Below are 10,219 nucleotides of genomic sequence, written 5' to 3' on the forward strand. Positions count from 1 at the left end.
AGAAGGGAGGGGTTTTTCCTTGAAAAAGGAGGCTTTTATGTTAGGACGTAGGGCGGCTCCAAGGGTGGGTTCAGAATGATAACACTAATGACTAACATGGCTGCAAGGTGGGCATAACAAGGTAGTCATATGTAGTCATATGTGATGGCTATTCTTGGTTGTCAGCTTGACTATATCTGGAATGAACTACAATCCAGAAATGGAGGATACACTTGTGATCCGGATCTTGAGGCAGGAAGACAAAACTTTAATCCAGGCCACACCTTCTACTGGAAGCCTATATAAGGACAATGGAAAAAGGAAGGGTTGGTTCTTTGCCTGCTTGGCCTCGCCTTACGAGCACATCCTTCACTGCCAATGGATCCTACTTCTTCAGGATTCCTGCATATGCAGAAGACCAGCTGAGACACCCAGCCTCTGGGACTGAGCAACTGCTAGATTCTTGGACTTTCCATTCACAACTTAGCCACTGTTGGACTGCAGCCTGGAAGCCATTCCAATAAATTCTGAGAGAGAGAGAGACAGAGAGAGAGAGAGAGAGGGAGAGGGAGAGAGGGAGGGAGAGAGGGAGGGAGGGAGGGGGAGAGAGAGAGAGAGAGAGAGAGAGAGAGAGAGAGAGAGAGAGAGATCCTTAAGTTCTGTGACTCTAGAGAACCCTGACTAATACATCATGTAACCCTTTGAAACAAAGGTAGGGTTGTAAGATGGTTATAAACAACTTGGGAAACAAAGACATGAATGCCACTCCTGGAACAGGCAATACAGAGCCATGTGCAGTTAAGGTGGACATAGGCCAAGCCTTGAGAAGCAGAGCTTTAGTCATTTACAGGAATGAACCAGTTTGTCTTTACTATGAGGTGGCTTTCAAACATAAGGTGGAGGCAGACTGGTTTCCAGTTGCCAGGCCTGTCCAGCAAGCACCGGCACACACTGAGGCATCTTACTGGCCCGCTCTTATTTTTAAATGTCTTCATTAGCATATATTGATTTTACGTAATAATGGGTTTCATTTTTAGCATTTTTAGACATGTATAATGTGTTTTCATCTCATTCACCCTTCTTATCCTTGCTTGTCCTGGCTCCTGCTTCTGGGGATCACCCTCCTCTTCCCAATTAAGCCCTCTTTTTTTTAATTAAAAAAAAAACAACTATGTTTATTTGTATGTGTGTGTGTGTGTGTGTGTGTGTGTGTGTGCATTCATGCCATGTGCACGTGTGAAAATCAAAGGATACTTTGCACTTTCATGTTTTGATCTTCATCTTGTGTTTGAGGCAGGGTCTCTCTGGTTTGCAGCTGTTGAGGCTCTGGGAGTTCTTGGCCTGCCTCCCCTCTCTCTGCAGACAGACACCCCATTGCCTCCAGCTTCACGCATTGCATTCCTCAGATCTGAGTGAAAGTTCTCAGGCTTGGGGAATCATCTCCCTGACCCAGGATGTGTTAACTTTTGATGAGGTCATGATTTTAAACACACACACACACACACACACACACACACACACACACACACAGATATACACCCACCCCAACCTACCCATCCCATACAAGTGCACACACCACATATACATACCACACACACACATACACACACACACACACACATACACCCTCAGCACATACTCACTCAATGGTTTGAAAGTGGAAGGTCCAGACATGCTACCTTTCTAAAGAAAGTGTTTTTGTTTTTGTTTTTGTTTTTTTTTTAGCTGAGGACAGAACCCAGGGCCTTGTGCTTGCTAGGCAAGCACTCTACCACTGAGCTAAATCCCCAACCCAGAAGGTATTTTTAAAGAGACAGAAGGCAAAATATTTTGAAGATAGGGCATCACCTAGCCTAAGCTGGCCTTAAACTTGGCTATGTAGGTGAGGCTGGCCTCAGACTCTTAGCTGTGCTGGATCACAAGTGTGTGCCATGAACCCTGAAGTGCAGACTAATTCCCATGGGCTTTGTTTCCTAACGAGTATGACATGACACATGCACATTTCTTCTTCCTCAAAAGGCTTTTCCATGTTCGTCCCTCAAGTCTCTTTCCATGGTAGGTACTGAGGGTCTTGCTGCTGCTGCTCATGGGATTCCTGGACCACTGTGGACCCCTGGGGTTTCCAGGCCTCTCCCTTGTGGGTGTGATTCAACATAGAGAGGAAGAGCTGAGGCAGCCTCATGGCAGCAGATACACCCCACAAACACATCTGTAGGCAGGGTTCACGCATTTATTTTTGTTGTTTTGTTTTTTGCAACAGGGTCTCACTATGTAGCTCAGGCTGGCCTGGAACTCCCAGAGATCGTCCTGCCTTTGTCTCCTGAGTGCTTTGCTAAAAGTTATTTGTGTTACCAAGTGGGTTTCAGAGGTGTCCCCTGGGGGAGGGTTGCTTACCCAGCATGCACTAACACATGCAAGTCACAGAACATACTGTAAGTCAGAGGTTCTTGCCTTTTGCCTTTGAGGCAAGGTCTCTCTTGTTTTTGCTGTGAACTTCAGGTCGTTACCCTGTCTCTGCCTCCCTCTCCCTTCAGGAAGGAGCACTGGAGTTACAGATTCGAGCCACTGAATCGGGTTATTTAACATGGGTCCTGGGGACTGCACTCAGGCTGTGTCAGGCTTGCTTGGCAAGAGCGTTTGCCTGCTGAGCCATCTCCCTGGCTAGTGACTGTCTTAGCTATCATGCCCCACTGACCCTGTTCAAAGGCAGATCAGAGTCCAAAGGTCTTCACTAAAGCCATGGCTCCTTCCCGTAAGCACTTGGATGAGTCCAATGCTGTTGGTCTCGAGTTCTGCTGAGCTTTTGGATCTCACCCGAAACAGCACCCCGACTCACAGAGAAAGCTTAACAACCCACCGCCCCGGCCTCAGACTAGGTGCTCTGACTTAATTGCAGTTGACTGGGCATTGTGAGTTGTAAAAGCTTCTTGGCAACACTTGAGTGTGTAGCAGGGCAGAGGACACGGCACTAGTGATTTTCTAAGGTTTTATCTGTCCTGGAAAACCCCCACCCCAGGACCCCAACCCAGTTGCAGACCAGCTCATCCTTCTTGGTCAAGGAAGAGCAGACTTGAAGACTTTGGTCCCCCTTTAACTCTGGCCTGTCCTTAGCCAGCTGGTTGGACCTGAGGTCCTCTGGTACCAGGCAGTGGGAAACAGGAAGGCATTGGCTAAATCTGTCAGGGCACTAGGAGAAGAGGAACAGAGGTCTCCCCTGGAGGCCCATAGACACAGCTGCTCTTTACTGAAGGTTTCATCTGCTCAGAAGAAAATAGCCCCCACATTGCTGAGGAGGCTGCCTGGGGTTCCCTTCCTGCTGGGTAAACGTAGACAACCAGGCCAGGCAGGTTGGCAGCCATGGAATGCTCTGTAAGGAAAGGTTTGTCAGACTGACCTGGGTCTTCTCAACCCATCATCATAGACCCATCGTGATAAAATTTGGAATGACCAGATGACTTCTCTGGCGATGTTGTAACAAATTGCCATAATTGGAGGAGCTTAAGGAAAAAACGTTGGCAGGTGTAGAGATAGCCCAGACTGACTTTTAGGTCAGCCTCATCTACACCAGAGCTTTGGGCAACAAAGGCTCCATAGTGAGACCTTGTCTCAAAGGGGGAAAAAAGAAACCCAGATGTGTTACCCTAAATTCTGTAGGGTGAAAGCTGGACTCAGGTCTTAGTGGGGCTGGAATCGAGCTGTTGCTCTTTCCCAGAGACCTGAGAGGAGAACCCACTTTCTAGCCCCTTTTAGCCTCTAGCGGCTCCCTGCAGAGATGGTCAGAGGTGAAAGGGGCCAATGCTGGCCTCCGGGTGTATGGGCAGCATGGCTTCCTATGTTTCCCTTTGTTCCTTGTCTCTCTAGACAGCTGTCTGGTCAAATCCTGGCAGTGACTCCTTGGCTAGAGGCCATCTCCCTGTCTCTTTCACCTTAGTTTCCTCTGAGAGGCTCTGCCTTTCTTACGGAAGTGCTGGAGGGGTCTGTAAATAGTTCCCTGAGGTGCTTGGGTGGAGAAACTCACTATAAATACCAGACATTTATAATTAGCCTTCCTGGCGGCTGAGCTCCGCATGTGGAGGAGTCACACACTTGCAGGGTAGAAAGTCAAGACTCAGGGACTCTGGCAGGAGCTGCCTTCTAGGCTAGAGGTGAGAGGTGACCCCATGGGGACACAAGTACAGCAGGGGTGAGGCCATCTTGCTGCAGCCTCAGAGTGAGCAGTGGGGGCTGCCAGGGTTCCCAGTCTATGGCTCCTTGCTGGTGAGACCTCTACCAAGGAGTGTGACGCCCTGAGCCTCCATGTCTAGGGCTACAGGGTGGTGTCATGTGCTGGAAGAGACACATGGGAGCTATGAGATAGATTAGTGGCAAGCAGGTGTGGTGAGCACATTTGTAACCCAGACACTTGAGGTGGAAGCAGGAAGATCAGGAGTTTGAGGCCAGCCGGGGACAAATGAGATCATGTCTTTAAAAAGGGGGGAGGGTAGGTGGGATAGGGTTATGACTCAGTTTGTAAATTGTGTAAACATGAGGATCTGAGTTCAGATCCCCAAAACCCATGTAAAAAGCAAGTCTCACCTGTGATCTCAGCTCTGAGGGGGCAGAGATAGGAGCCTGGACCTTGTTGGACAGGTAGTCTAGAAGAATTGGATTGTCAAATTATAGGTTCAGTGAGAGACCCTGTCTTTAAAATAACAAAAAATAAGGAGAGACACTGGATATTGACCTCTGCCCCCCCTCTCATACACACACACACACACACACACACACACACACACACACACACACACACACACACACACACACACACACACACACACACGAGAGAGAGAGAGAGAGAGAGAGAGAGAGAGAGAGAGAGAGAGAGAGAGAGAGAGATTGATGGCTGTCATGCTTTTTGCATGGACTCTGGCTTTTCGTGGGACTGTCCTCTGTGTCACTGAGCGGTCTTGAACTTCCAGAAGACAGGGATCCATCTGCACTTTGAGAACCCTTCCCACACAGAACAGATTCAACTCTATTTAGGACAGAAGCAGTCAGACAATACTTTGGTATAGAAAAGTGGGTAACCATCCCCACAATCTTGGAGAGTAGTGTCTGGAATGGAGACCCTTGTGATCACACAATCTTCTGCCCCCTAAAGTGTGTCTGGTCCACACCACTGGCCTGCTCCCAGTATACATCTTGCATAGTGCTGCCAGAAGAAACTCTTCATCCGCAGATGCTGTCTGATTCTGAACTGAACTGAATGCGGAAGCTGGCTAAGGTGGCTCCCGTGGCCTACCTGCTGGGAAGTCTTGCTGGGAAGCATTAAGGTCCTGGTATTGGGACGTGGGAACTCTTATTTCCTTTCTGTGCACAGCTGAGCAGATATCCTCTACATGTTTTTAAAAATAAGCCACCAAGCCCATTAGTGCCTCTGATGCGTGCATAGGTGCGTAGATGTGGGGCCACCCACTGGATCACAGAAAGCCTGCCAGTGGCAAGACCTCAGAGAAAACTGACTGTGCCTTTCCCTGTCAGCCTCCAAGCAGGAGTAGGGCGTCGGGAGCCCTCCCCCATCCATGCTGGAATTTTTGACTGGCTTGACCTCATGAAGGTCATGTGCAGGTAAACATGTTATATCCAGAAGACAACATTTCATGGTATCCCATCCTCCAGCTCCTACATTCTCTCTGCTCCCTCTCCCATGATGGCCCCAAGCCTCGGGGTGGGTATGATACAGACATCCCACCTATGGCTGAGCAACCACAGCTGCTTATTCTTTGCAAATGTCACCTGACATGGGAGTCAGATGGACCTGTCTTACTTGAAGCTTGTTAGAGGCTTCTGTTGGTAGCAGAGCTTTCTACATCCCACTGTTGGCGCCTGACCCTTGTGACCCTCTTCTGAGCTGGGACTCAATTCTCTGTTACAGTGGTGACTGTGAGAGCATGGCCTGCCATGTTTCTTGGATGTAGCTCAAGCTTGATCATCCTGTGCAAAAGTCAAGTCCAGAAGTGATGGGCTGACCACGCAGAGAGTGACCATCAGCCAATGGAAGGGCAAACTGGACAGATGCAGTGCGGCTTCCTCCTCGGAGTGGAAGATGCTGGGCAGCTTCCTGAGATTCTCTGGGGATTCCTAGCACCATTGTGCCCCTCTCTCAGTCCTGTGGTAGTCCCAGTAACGAACGCATCCCCTGACCCATTCCCTCCCCTTTGTTCTCTCTTCCAGAAATAACCTCTCAAATGATTACTGCACCCAAATTCTTGTCTCAGACTCTGCTTTTGGAAAACCCAATCCACCTGGAGCCAGATCCAAACTCCTTGCGTAGTTTCAGGGCTTTGAATGATACTCTTCCACTGTCCCAGCCTTCCCAGTCACTGCTCTCCACCATGCCTGCCATCTTCAGCCACACCTGCCTCTGGTCAGTTCTGCTCCTGTGCCCAGCTCTCCCTCCCTCTGGACGTTCCCTTGGACTAGAAGGCCCCCCGCCTTGCCATCATGCTACAGTCTCAGCTTCAATGTCAGTCTCTTAAAGAATGTCACTGCTTTCGGAATTGTCTTAGTGATAGATGTGGGAGGGCCCAGTCCACTGTAGGTGGGGCCACCTGTGGGCTGGTGGCCCTTCCTGGGTTCTATAAGGAAGCAGAGCATGAACAAGCCATGGGGAACAAGCCAGTAAGCAGCACCCCTCCATGGCCTCTGCATCAGCTCCTGCCTCCAGGCCCCTGCCCTGCTTGAGTTCCTGTCCTGACTTCCTATGATAATGAACTATGATGTGGAAGAGTAAGCTGAATAAACCCTTTCCTCCTGGACTTTTTTCTGGTCATGGTGTTTCATCATAGCAACAGTAACACTAACAAGGACGGAAATTGGTACCAGGATTGTGGGATATTGCTGTGATAGATCTGACCATGCTTTTTTGGGAGGATTGTTGAAGGACTTTGGAACTTTGGGCTGGACAAGCCATTGAGTATTTAAACCTTGGTGAGCTGTTCCGTGGGAGCTTGGAAAATAAGAGTGTAAGAGAAACACAGAGGTTCCAGAGGGAAATTTGAGAGTCACTTGAAGACTCTACTTGGGTCATCGCATATTTTGAATTTAAAATAGGGGCTGAAGACTGGGCTGTGATTAACAAGAGACTAGCACCAATGAAGTGAAACCTTTGCTTTACCAGGCTAACTGATGCTGGTTAGCTGGAGCTGAGAAAGAGCGGTAACTAAGAAGGGACCAGCACCATTGAGGGGAAATCTTCTGGGAAGTGTTTCTTCGGGATCACATGTAGAAACTGTGTTCCAGAAGTGGCTGAGATTTTACATTCTGTTGGCAGCCGAACTTGGTAGTGTAAGAGTCACCCAGGTGGTGCTGGTTTTGAAGGCATGAAGGGGTCATGGAGGGCAGCTGAGTCTTGGCAGTAGCAAGGCTAGAGTTCATGAAGAGAGCCCAGAAGAGGCTACTGGTGAAAGTGCAGCCCAGTTGCAACAAGAGACCCTGGTAGTTTGAAGATGCAGTACCATGTGGTGACTGTTAAGGAGAGCAGCGGCCATGGAGTAGAGCTGGCCTGATTTTAGGAGATAATCTGTGTGTGCTGCAGAGGGTGGCACTGGAGAAGTGACCCAGGCCCTTTGGAGGAGCCTAGAAGGTCATGAGTGGATTCCAGACTTTGGACACTGATTTTTTTTTTGGTGCACTGTTCCCAGAGGTGCTGCAATACCAGGTCGATGTGTGGATGGAACAAGCTCCTATTCCAACTCCTAGTTCCAAAAATCCATTTAATATATTGTCCTCGGATAGAGGACATATCAGATATTAAACTGATAAGAACAGATACCACACTTGATCTTAGCCAAAAGGCTGAGAAACAATGAGTTTTGCTTTTTGAATTATGACTATGTCCTGGTTCATCTCTCTTGAAGTATTTAACTTATTTTTTATTTTATGGGAGTCCACAGTTGAGAGACTTGGGATTTTCTAAAGGGACTTTTAACTTAAATGTTTGGATTTTTAAATAGTGGGAGTTTTAAAACTTGGACTATTTTATATTTTATTCATATTAATGTGTGATCTTGGGAATGCACAAGAATGGTTATGGCTTGATAGTGGTATGTTTGTGTGTCGAGTTGACGGGGTCAGTTGTGCTGGATAACTTTAAAGTCAATGTGACAGCCATAGCTATCTGAGAGGAAGGGACCTCAACTGAGAAAATGTCTCCATAATATTCGGCTGTAAACAAGCCTATAGGGCATTTTCTTAATTAGTGACTCGTGTGGAGGGCCCAGCCCATTGTGGGTGGGCCACCCCTGGGCTGGTGGTCCTTGGTTCTATAAGAGAGCAGGCAGAGCAAGCTATGAGAGCAAGCCAGTAAGCAGCACTGCTCCATGGGTTCTGCATCAGCTCCTGGCCTGTTTTGATTCCTACCCTGACTTCCTTCAGTAATGAACAGCAATATGGAAGTGTGAGCCAAATCAACCCTCCTCCTCCCAAGTTCCTTTTGTTGTGGAGTTTCATCACAGTGATAGGAACCTAACTAGGACAGTCTACATGTGTGTTTGTGTGTCATGTGTGTGCAGTGCTGAGTGTCCAGAGGAGAGAGCATCAGATTGCCCTGGAGCTGAACTTTCAGACGCTGTGAGCTGCCACGTGGGTCCTGGGAATGGAACCTGCATCTTCTGCAAGAATAACAAGTGTTCCTAACTGCCGAGCCATCTCTCCAACCTGCTCTCTTATTTTAGTTAATTAATTAATTAAGTTTTTTGAGACAAGGTCTTACTAAAGTTAGAACTTGCCACCAGGGCTAGGCTTTTTGGCTAGCAAACTCCACGAGACCTCGTCTCGACCTCCCAGAGCTGAGATTTGAGCAGTTTGCTACCATGCCCAGATTTTTATGTGGGTGCTGTGGATCCATAGCTGCAGAGACCCAACCAGAAAGGCTAAGGTGCCCATAGTCACCAAGAAGTTAGGGTTAAAGTCAACCTCAATTGTTACCCATTACCTTTGAGTCGTGTGTGTGTGTGTGTGTGTGTGTGTGTGTGTGTGTGTGCACAATACTGAATAAACCATTATGTATTCTCCTCAATATTACAGTATAAGCATTAATTGATAATTTTATGGAAGACTCCATTTTCTCGTTTGTAAAATGGGAATTACGATAGTAATACTGATGTTGATAAAGCCAGTACATCGACCTACATTACAAGGTTATTGTGGGGATTAAATAAGATAAAAAGCACGTAAAAGCTTTTAGCTCAGTGTGTGGTATATTCTGAGAAGCAAAAATTATTATTATAATAAAATTCCTTGAAGTTGCAAATGGCTGTAGAGTACCATATTGAGTAAATGTATCATTATTCATGGAACTATTTATTGAGTCTACAGGGAATGTTTACATAGCTAGGTATCTTGGGCTGGGGGTGTAGCTCAGTTGCCAGAGAGCTTGCCTAGCATACCCAAAGCTCTGTGTACCAGCACTGCATAAACCAGGTGCTGTGGTGCATGCCTGAAATCCCAGCACTCAAGAAGTGGAGGCAGGAGGATCAGAAGTTCAAGGTCATTCTCAGGTACAATGTGAGCCTGAGGTCAGCAGGGGCTACTTGAAAATCTGTTTCAAAATAAACAAAATTAAGTAAGCAATTGTAGGAGTCTTAGTTCTCAAGTCTGTGTTTTTCTTATACAGGCTTATCTTACCGTCTAGAAATGTAAAATGTCAATGCAGAAGTTTCTAGAACCCACACACCTGCTTTACAATAATAACTGCACTGAAAATAAAGTTGGGGGCTGATATAGATATAATTGGATGAACAGGTAGATTAATGAACTTACTTCTAAAGAGCAACAACTTGTTTAAAATGTTTTACATTGGTATAGATTTTACTCGATTGATACAAACTTAAAGTTAATTTTGTTATACTGTATGTATATTTCTACTCGTGTTTAAGGTATTATGTTTGTATAGCTCATTTTAAATTGTAATGGATAATTAAAAATAGATTAATAATTTGTCATCTATGATAATCATACTCGTAGCCATGTTAGTTAAGTCTTCTAGATATACATAGAGATATTTCAGATAGATAGGTAATCTTCAAATACTTCAAAGACCTACAGAATAGGGCATTTAAAATATTTTTAAAATTTAGACTTTCTGGACAGTGAGACATGTCTGTTCCTGACAGCACCAATTTACTTCAGAGAGGAAGATGGGCATTGAAGACACTTCATATGGAGTTTATCTTCACCTTGGCAAAAATAGCCATTTGGG

At 46.6% G+C, this 10,219-nt stretch overlaps 1 non-coding gene across 1 annotated transcript; it reads right to left on the bottom strand.

Annotated features, from left to right (window-relative positions):
* Window positions 1–7,641: 7,641 nt before the first annotated feature.
* Window positions 7,642–7,827, bottom strand: LOC118590570. The gene has a single exon (XR_004945844.1). It is a non-coding gene; the product is annotated as a U2 spliceosomal RNA (small nuclear RNA).
* Between the last annotated feature and the right edge of the window lie 2,392 nt (window positions 7,828–10,219).

Source organism: Onychomys torridus, chromosome 8 (genome assembly GCF_903995425.1).
Source record: "Onychomys torridus chromosome 8, mOncTor1.1, whole genome shotgun sequence".
Classification (NCBI taxonomy): domain Eukaryota; kingdom Metazoa; phylum Chordata; class Mammalia; order Rodentia; family Cricetidae; genus Onychomys; species Onychomys torridus.